The sequence below is a fragment of the Botryllus schlosseri genome, chromosome 11, assembly GCF_051294905.1.
Source record: "Botryllus schlosseri isolate E-star chromosome 11, Bs_hap1, whole genome shotgun sequence".
Classification (NCBI taxonomy): Eukaryota; Metazoa; Chordata; class Ascidiacea; order Stolidobranchia; family Styelidae; genus Botryllus; species Botryllus schlosseri.
The window spans coordinates 19,771,973-19,782,058 of NC_137246.1; the positions used below are offsets into that span (position 1 = coordinate 19,771,973).

The 10,086-nt window shown below is 41.7% G+C and overlaps 1 long non-coding RNA gene across 1 annotated transcript; it reads right to left on the reverse strand.

The window, feature by feature from the left end:
- Nucleotides 1–621: 621 nt before the first annotated feature.
- Nucleotides 622–2,157, reverse strand: LOC145449799 (uncharacterized). The gene is made up of 2 exons (XR_013918354.1): nucleotides 964–2,157; nucleotides 622–866 (listed from the first exon to the last, which is right to left on the reverse strand). It is a non-coding gene; the product is annotated as an uncharacterized LOC145449799 (long non-coding RNA).
- Between the last annotated feature and the right edge of the window lie 7,929 nt (nucleotides 2,158–10,086).

Genomic DNA, 10,086 nt, shown 5'->3' on the forward strand with positions numbered 1-10,086 from the left:
GTAGTAATTGCGATCATATTGAAGATCTCGCGGGCCGCAGAATAAGCGTCTGCGGGTTGAGAACCCCTGCTGTATAGGGTTGCATTTAAAACAAATGGCTGTTTAAAACACTTCTTTCAAAACATGTTTCAAACAAAGACCTTTTTAAAATAAACAAAATTGTGTTGTTTCAAGTTGTGATATCATGCCATAATTGTGTAAATACTTTCCAAAATGATGTTTTATGAGCCTACGGACAATTCCCACGGGATATTGCCGACCCATACGATATTGGATTGGATTATTGCAACCCTCAAATGGTCGGTTCAACAGCTATAGTAGGTTGATATTTCGTCAATGAAGCTATGTTACCCTAAAATTTCAATTGTCAATGTCAGTCCACTATGACGTCACTATTGAATATTCATGGCTTTAAACAACGGCCTTATTGTTTCAAACATTTTTGTTTTAAATGCAACCCTAATCATGTAGATGTATTAAAGAAGGCGTGTGTCCTCTGGTAACCTGATTTCCACGTAGTGTGTGGCAGGGTAGATATTACTTTAGCTCGCAGTGGTAGACGCACGTTCCTTGCGTTAGTCCTTGATCTGACAACTTTAACGTGAATGCAACGACAGTATTTCCTCAGATAGATATATTGGTCGAATATGTATGGAATATACAGTAGGACAGGGGTTCTCAACCCGCGGGCCGCATGCGGCCCGCAGACGTTTATTTTGCGGCCCGCGACATCTTTCATTACGGAAGCAATTACTATACTGGCACAGAATTGTTACATATTAATTTAGCTACTTAGCTTTCTTATCGCACTGTCTGTTTCGTTTGATTACTCATTCTTTGATGTGTTCTGGTTTCTTGATATAGGCCTAGGCTGAAGTTTAGATTGTTATTCTTTTGAATCGGTATTCGGCTGCACTCTGCTTCAAGAGAATCCCGCTGCGTAGAACACTTTTAAAAACACACCGTGAATGGTTTGAGCAGAAACAAGTACTAGAAACGAGAACGTCGAAAGCTGGGTTTGTAACTCTGCGTCGAGCAATGAATTTGTTTTCCCAGATATAAATGGAAAATCGATGTGTCATATTTGTCAAAGAACAGTTGTCGTACCGAAGTGTCGAAGCTTGAAATGATACTAGCCTACGCATGTTCCTTCTGGAGTTTCACATATCGCCTGATCTTAGAAAAAACGAAGCTAGCTTGGTGGCAAGCCCGGCAATCCATATGTCGGGCATTGTTAAAATTGGCAGCGACGCTACAGCCGCATCTTTCAAAATTGCTTAGAATATCGCTAAACCCAAGAAATCTGGTAGAGAGGGTGTGATTTCAATAAGACTTCAACATACTGTGCGAATATTCGGTGTTTCCAGAACTTAGTAGCGAGGCCAACATGACCTGACAAATTTCGCAGCTACAGTTGTCTGATTCAACCGTGACAAGAAGAGTAACAGCAATGCCAGTCGATCTTTTATCGCATTTTCTGAACCATGTTGCCGCGTAGACTACTTTAGCCTAGCATTGGACGAATCCGCCGACTCCACAGACATGGCATAGCTAATTATCTGGGTGCATTTTAGACATATTTGCAGAGGAAATTCGAAAAACAACAAATTTACAAAGCTGACTCATCATCATTATTGGTGCAGGGCTCCATCAGCCATGGAAGGAATGGGGAAGGGTTGAATGGTTTGCTCAGAAATGACCCCGAACAACAGACTTCTTCTCATATCACTGAGAGCTGAAATTCATGATAATGGCCTCTGTAACGAAGGAGTGACCGTTATTTCATACTTGCTCAATGCTCACTCACGCATTGAAACATGGAGTTCAGTTCTCAGTTGGAAGGGTTTGCGGTGCATATACCTACTTAGAAACGAATGCAATGCAGGCTCCATATGGGGATTTACTTGCGCCGCTGGAAGATACATATTCTCACCAAAAAAAAACAGCCAATGTAAACTTACGAACGCTGTCCATTGATGCTTTAGAATGCATGAAAATGTACTAAATGCCATTATACGACTGGTAAATAGGCTATAGTAGCCTAAATTTAATAGTAGCCCACAAATACATGATAATAATATTCTGCGGCCCGCAGCGTCTTTATTTGTAAAAATGCGGCCCGTTGTACAAGGGAAGTTGAGAACCCCTGCCGTAGGATATCGCAAATGAGTCTCGCGTATAATTCAAATGCACGGGCTGAAACAGGGAAGTCACGTGGTACGAGAAGAAAGGTGTAAGTCACGTGATATACAGATATGGGCGATGTACCATAATGATTTAACATCTTACAATGTGTAGGCTATGAAACGTGAGAGGGCGCGGGGCGTTCCACCATATCTTTTTAGAATATAATTTAGATATCATTGTGTGTTGACTGGTTTACAAGTGTCCGACTCAACTCAAAATGCTGGAAGTTTTGATGAGATTAAATGCTGCTGCAACTCATCGAAGGCTCAGAGGTGGTCAAAGTAGTCAAGAAAGCTACTCAAGTAGAAGTAGAAGTAGCGACGAAAAAATCTACTCAAGTACTGACTTTAAAAGTACTCAAGTAAGTAAGTAGTTGTGAAAACGATCTTAATTCGCTCACATGGATTGTAAAAAGGTGCAAATTGAGCTATGCGAAAGGTGACGAGCTTGATTCATATTGATGCATACCAGCAGGTATCCAATTTTCGATAGCATAAGCATTCGTCCACATCATAGGATGGAAATGATAGTATTATTATGGAAATGCGATACTTATCGTCCGTTTTCTCGAACAGCACGTTTTAGAAAATAGCATGGTATGGCGCCATCTCCCATATTATAAGGTCCGTAGTTTAGTCGAAGAGCAATACGGAGAAGTTGTATAGGATACGGTGTAAACACTTTGCGCGATTAAAAGACGTTAATAAAAATATGGGGGACCGTAAAAATGCCATATTGTGCAGTTTTATTTCCGGAAATTAAAGGCATTACTTCACTTGCTTTTATACTTCAACATGTATTTTATCCAGACAAAAGAACTGATATTAATCATAACTCAAAGTATGTGATACTGGGAATTGAAAATAAAACATAAATACTACTTCTAAAAGCGGAACACGTTTTTCATTGCCTTCAGTCCAGAAAGTTTCAAAGGCGTTATGCTAAAACAGTACTAAAACTAACAAAAAAGTCAGAGTCCACTTTTCCAGGTTAGGACGTGCCATGGACATGCTAGATTACGACATGACAAGTAAATGATAGATTGCGAAACATCAGTTTAAAACGATATGATGAGCCATATATACTGTGATGAATTATTTCATATGGGCGAAGGGCGACAATGTGGTGTGAACGCAGGAATATCTAGTTCTAGATATCCCTGTGTGAACGGAATCACACCAACCCGCTACCTAAATTATATTCATCGATACTTTCGTGAAATCATACTGGTGACTCCGTATCCACTGCGCGCGAAGCGCGACGAAAATTCTGGGCTTTACTCAACTTTTATGAAAATTAAATGTTGATGCTCTGTGAAAACATCCCCGAAATTTCTCAGGCTCTCTTCGTGATTGGAAGATTGAACTATTTCTACTTGACAAACTGAAAATAGCGAAAAGTAAGTAAGTAGATCACAAAATATTATGAAGTAGAAGTAGAAGTAGCGAAAATCAGATCTACTTGAGTAAGTACCAGAAGTAGAGGAAAACTACTTGAGTACTTCGAAAAAGTAGAAGTACTTCGTTACTGACCACCTCTGTATAGACCAGTGTATCACCGGCTATCCAACAGTCGTCGAGCATGCCCACATTCGAGTCGAAATGCAAACAACCTCTACTGAATAAATACTAGTCCACCCTCTAGTTCAGAGGTCTCAAATGTGATCGCGGGTCAATTTCCTGGATTTTGATGGCGGTAATAATAGCGGTATTCAATGTATTTCCGAATAGGCGCTATTTAACGAGGCCTTGTAGACTAGCATTTCATATACATCATGAAAATGTGATTTACTATTGTGAATTCACGCCCAGCACGAAAAAAAATACCTTTTTATATATTTGAATAAAATTATTATTGTTAGCCTACTTGGTATAGTGTGTCGTATAAATGTGTGATCGTATAAATGCATCACGACATCGTTAAAGCCGTCGCGTTATAATTTTGCAGCTATGGACATTTGAAGTAGAGTTAGACTCAGAAAGATAAACGTGATGCAGAGTTGCAGATTAGTCCAGTAGATGTAGATTGTTATGCAGGAAGCATATAGTTTCTCTGCATGCTCACTCAGTAAACTCGTCCTCCAAGGGTAACGTTCACGTCGTCTAAATCAGTGGCTCTCAACCGCCGGTCCGCGAGGTATATTTAGATTTCATACCTTAATTTCAAGATGCAAGATGTTGAAGGCTTGTCCATTGAAAAAATAAATGAAACGTCAAATTTTAAACTGATGCAGAACTTAGTGAGGTAAATTAGGCCCGGAAACATGTTCGATTTGACTTAAAGTTCAAGCTGTCTCCGGTGACGAGATGTGAGCGACTCGCTAACTAAGAGCTGACTCGCTAACCGCGCAATCCATACGAACGATCATTCGTTCTCGATTCATTAATTTTGTGGGTTGCCAGGTATCGCTGTAATCAGGCGTTCTCTTGCAGGGCATTGGACTCGTAACAGGCTACGTCTGGTAGTAGTGGGAAATCAGCAAGATAGCTCGACAAGGTGCTTGGTTCTACTCCAAAACGCTTCATCTCTGGATATTGTCAGAAATAAGAATGTTATTCCAATTTGCCCGGTCGGTTCATGCACGGCCGGTGGCTCAAAATTAGCCATGTTTATCGGGGCAAGTCAATTTTACCTCGACTCAGCACTCAACAGACACTACCGTAAAATCAAATGAATACCATCATAAACATATTTAATTACGAACAAAATCCTCACAATTTCACTCTCTAGTACAGGGGTGGCCAACCTGCCGTCGTATAGAAGGAAATTTGCGCGGCCGTGGACACGCACTTAAATTAGCATGTGTCGGCGGCCGTAAACATGAAAATTGAATTTACGAATTTACTCTCGAACTTTTGAGATATTTTATTTGATATTTAAATTTTCATCGCGCTACGCGCGATTCAGTACGACTTCATTTTTCGATTTTAGTCGTAGGGCCGGTTGCAATCTGAGCCCCACAGTACAGATGGGAAGAGCGGAGGAAAATGATGCACCCCATATAGAAATAACAATCTGGAATCATGCGCTCCTCACGAAATGACAACACGGCCCAAAGTAACTATATTAACAATTGGTCCACCCAAAGATGCATCCATTTGCTCTAAATTTTCGAAAACACCCCCTCCATCAACTCTACCGATGGATCTGATCACTTTGGTTGAGAAAGGATCAATATTTCATAGTAATATGTGAAACTACGAATTTTAATGACGAAATTCATTCGTGAATCTGAAAACATTTCCGCGCATGGCGCGACCATAACCGATCCCCGTTGTTATTCATAACATTACCACTATGTCGCGATTTCGATGACTATTGTAAGACTACATGAAAAAGTAGATTAGTCTGTTGTTCCCCAGTAAGTGACATGGACTTGGACGTGCACACTTTAAAATGGGTATGGTGTCCAGTTAGTTCATTGCGACTATGTCCTGGATGCAGCCGTAGGCCGTATAAGTAATCGAAATGCGGCCGTGAATAGCAAAAAGGTTGGCCACCCCTGCTCTAGTACCATACTTGCAGAAAATCGGCTGGATACATTACATTTGGTGTTGATTTCAATTTTTTAAGGTTTCAAGGTCCGCCAAATATCTTTTGAAATTTTACCGGTCCGCGAGGTGAAAAAGGTTGAGAACCACTGGTCTAAATATCATATGATCGACCGAAAAGATCATCGCTCCATCAAATATGCCGGACCTGATGTGTGGAACAGTATCCCACCGGCTATCCGACAGTCGACGAGCATGTCCATATTCAAGTCGAAATGCAAGCAATTACTACTATGAATACTAGTCCATCCTCAAGATTACCGGACCACGACTGACCTATCGATCTCGCCTTCCATGACATGCCACCCCATTTTTGTCGCTTGCCTTTTTCTATACTATCTTCTTTACTTTTCATTCAGTGTGCAACTGTGCATGCCTCCTCTTTACATCGCCTAGGCCAAGGTGGGTGTCCGATTTCATAGACTACTCCAAGTATCGCTTCGACACCTTCCTATCTTTCATTGTATCGCATTTCTGTGGTGTATTGAACTGATAAAATTGCTAATATACCAATGATGATAAATCTGTCACGTATCGTCGTTTGAGTCGCCGATTTCTTGAGATTGAAACACGGCGCATTGAATTTCCAATATTTTTGAATTTTTTTATATATAAAATATCGGCCTTCATACCGGCCTACTTAGCTAGTTAAATACGCTACGCTCGCAATACGAGTCACAAGTCCTTATTTGATTGTAACGTTTAACCCGACTCAACTCGAGTCATTTTTATTTTATCACCCATTCAGTCCGAGCTCGATAGGCTAATTCTACAAAAGGTAATGCATAAGTTCAAATCACAATTTTCAGTCGCAAATCATCAACGGGTCAAGTTTTACCATTATAAACAGGTAATGTGACGTAATAGTTGATCTTCCAATGCAGGCCAAGTTTTGAAGGTGATGTGATACTGACGTTAATTGAGTATAGTTTCCGGTTTTTGGAGTGGTTTTAGGACGGTTAAATATTGCCGAATATTACAAAATCCAAATGCCGACGCGGGCCGCGCAGAATGAACTCGCGGGCCGCGTGTTTGAGACCTCTGCTCTAGTTTAACGGACCACGACCTGACATATCGATCTCGCCTTCCGACACATGCCACCTATGTTTGTCGCCTCTCCATTAATATTATCTTCTTTTTCTTTTCATTCAGTGAGCATGCCTCCGTTTTACATCGCCTAGGCCAGTGCTTTTCAACCTTTTTGAGCTTCATTCGCACTTTTTTTGTAAAATAAATTTCATTCGCACAAACTAACCGAATATAGATATACAAAAAGAAGATGAACATACAACATTTATTTGCTCAGATGTGCAGCAAATTGGCTACTATGTATCTTAAGCTATCAAGTGTCTCATGAAAAATGCTACTATTTTCGCTCGTTTTGATTTCAGCTATTTCACTAAAACCCTTCTACTAGTTAACTAGTGCTTGGATGGTCAGGTCTTAAAGCAGGGGTCACTAACACGCGGCCCGCGGGTCGCATGCGGCCCGCGATATCATCTTTTGCGGCCCGGGATCTGTTTTCAGAAGAACGCCCAGTACTGAAATTCATTTCTGTTTAAAAATATCGTCGACGTTGTTCTGAATGTGCTATTCTCCCTTTAGACACGCGAAGCCCCCTCCTTAAACGTGAAACCCCATCCTTTTGAAATGGCCCTTCAGACCCTAATACTCGGTTGCAATTCGATAAGTCGAATTATCAGTGTTGCGCGCGGCCAAATAACGGAAGGCGTGTTACCAACTAGCTAGTTTTCGTCATTGCGCATTGCACTGCAAATGTAACGTGACACGAGTGACACGATCTCCCGCTGAAATAATTGCGAGATCAGTTCATTGATTGCCGCGCGCTCGGCAATCGTTGCTAGCCTGATTTATCGCGTCTCCAACAAGCCTAGTTCCACTGGCTTGAATAATCGCATCTGCAATTGGCCGTGTGTGCACGATATCATCGCTGGTCCACACAATCGCATCTTCATTGGCTTGGTGCCCACGAAATCATCGCTGGCCTGCACAATCTGCAATCTGCATCTGCAATAGGCCTAGTATACGAAAGATATCGCTAGCCTAACTACCACGTCTTGGGCCTACCATACTTTGGCCGGGGCTACGTAAGACGCATTGGTCAGTGTGCGTATTTTATTGTTCGATGCCTTGATAAGCGCGGGTATTCAATTGTTCACGACGGATCAGGAAGTCGCTAATTAACAGCTCTTTCGGACTCGTCGACAAGCTTATCATACGCGTATAATCGTCAACGCGAGGATGTTGTATAATCGTTATTTACGCATGTACTTAACCCTAATGAATTGATGCTAAATTACCAGGGCCGTAACTGCCGCACCCGAAACTCAATGTATGTAATCTTTTCAAAAATATTTCGCGCTAGGCGCAATTTCAAGTCGCCAAATATCTTAATTATTGGCTGCTCTTCCCCCAAGAAAAAATACGCAAGATTTATAGAAATGGGCATATCGGCGTTGGCCATTACCGCGGCACGAAGCACAAAGACATATAACGTTTCAGGCCGTGAAACATGCGACTCCAATAAGTGTGCCAGAACGATCGCAGCGAGACAAACACACAAGACAAATACTATCTTGCAGGAAAAAATTATCTCAAAAAAACTCATTACGTGAGCAGAGAGGACAAGACATTGATAGCAATATATATATGCAATTCCCGATCTTATTGACCGATTTTATCATGAAATATCGAGAATTTTCGCGCTTAGCGCTGGCTCACTGAAGTTCGGTTTATCACCATATGGGGGCCCAGGACCAACGTTTTGGAGGACTGACGAAGTGCTGTTACGGCCCTGTATATTACTAAATTCGGTAAAAATCGAACCCGCCCTTTTGCTTCAACCACCCTCCCCTTTTTTCGGCTGGCTACGCCGAGCAGACAGATAGTCCTGGCACCGTGTCGACCCAAAATTATACCCTTTGCGGTCTATACTTTAATAACCCCTGAAAGGGTAAACTTTGCGTTACTGTAACTTGCAAATGGCAGGCTGTAATGATAGTATTTACTAATGTCCTTGTGCCTAGCATTAATCGAACAGGTATTACGGAAGTATTGATGATTGTTTAGCGAAAGTATAAGCAGAAAGTTAATTTACCGTCATTTTTCCAGCCTCTGACGGGCTGCTATATATGTCTGTCACTTCACCAGCTTCCAAACCAGGGTTTTGGTTACGTAATAATTATAGTGCGAAAATATCAATTGACTACAGCTTGTGAGAGCTACGACTAGTGGAGTAGTGGTGCGTCGTAAGTTAAACAAGTTTTTACAATTGCGTCGCAACAACTAAAGTTACACTGCCCTTGAATTTCGTATTATGTTTATTTGAAAAGCAATTATTATTCACGATTTTCATTCGCACTCATCCGCGATTTTTATTCGCACCGTTCGCACCACCTTCGTCATTCGCACTCATCCGGGATTTTCATTCGCACCGTTCGCACCATGTTCGTCATTCGCACTGCAAATTTTTTCATTCGCACAAGTGCGAACCGTCACACAGGTTGAAAAGCACTGGCCTAGGCTATAGGATAGGTGGGTTTCGAAGACTACTCCAAGTAGTTTCGACACCTTCTTATCTTTCATTATATCGCAGTGTTTTGGTGTATTGAAATGATGGAATTGTTAACAATGAATTGAATTGGTCAGCGACCAAATTTCCCTTTTGAAAATGTGGCCCACCTATAAATTCGGTAAGCTGAGTACTAGAGGGAGAGAGAGAGAGATATGATATTATTTTTCGCCTTCACCATTGAGGTGCTTTGACGACGGAGATGCGATACGACCGTAAGGTTATCTAGTCTGCACCCCTGTACTTTTCCTCCTCCAAGCTATCTGTAGTTGCTGAGCAAGATAGGTGCGGACACCAATTTTCGAGTATGACCCGTATGACCCGGCCGTATATCGAATCCACGACCTACATATCGAGAAGCCGGACACATCACCATTACACTATCTCGCCCAGACCTATTCACGGCCTTTATGGGAGGCCGATGGTTCCCAGTAAATTCGGAGCTTGGCGGCCCCTAATCCGAATATATTAAAATACATATCCTACATCTAAAGTGCCGAATTAACCGGGGATCCGTTCATCACAATTCATGGTCCTGGAACCCAGTGTTGGGCTGACTCGAGTCACTTTTTTCGTATGACTTGACTTGACTCGGCGTATCAGAAATGTGGATTAACTCGTGACTCGGAGCAAAATTCACGAGTCAATTTCGAGTCATCAAGCAATCGATGTCGATAAAAATCATTGTATCTTATGTTCGGATTGTACGTAAAACGTTGGTGTTAACCCGCGAGAGCGACCAATCATTCAATGTCC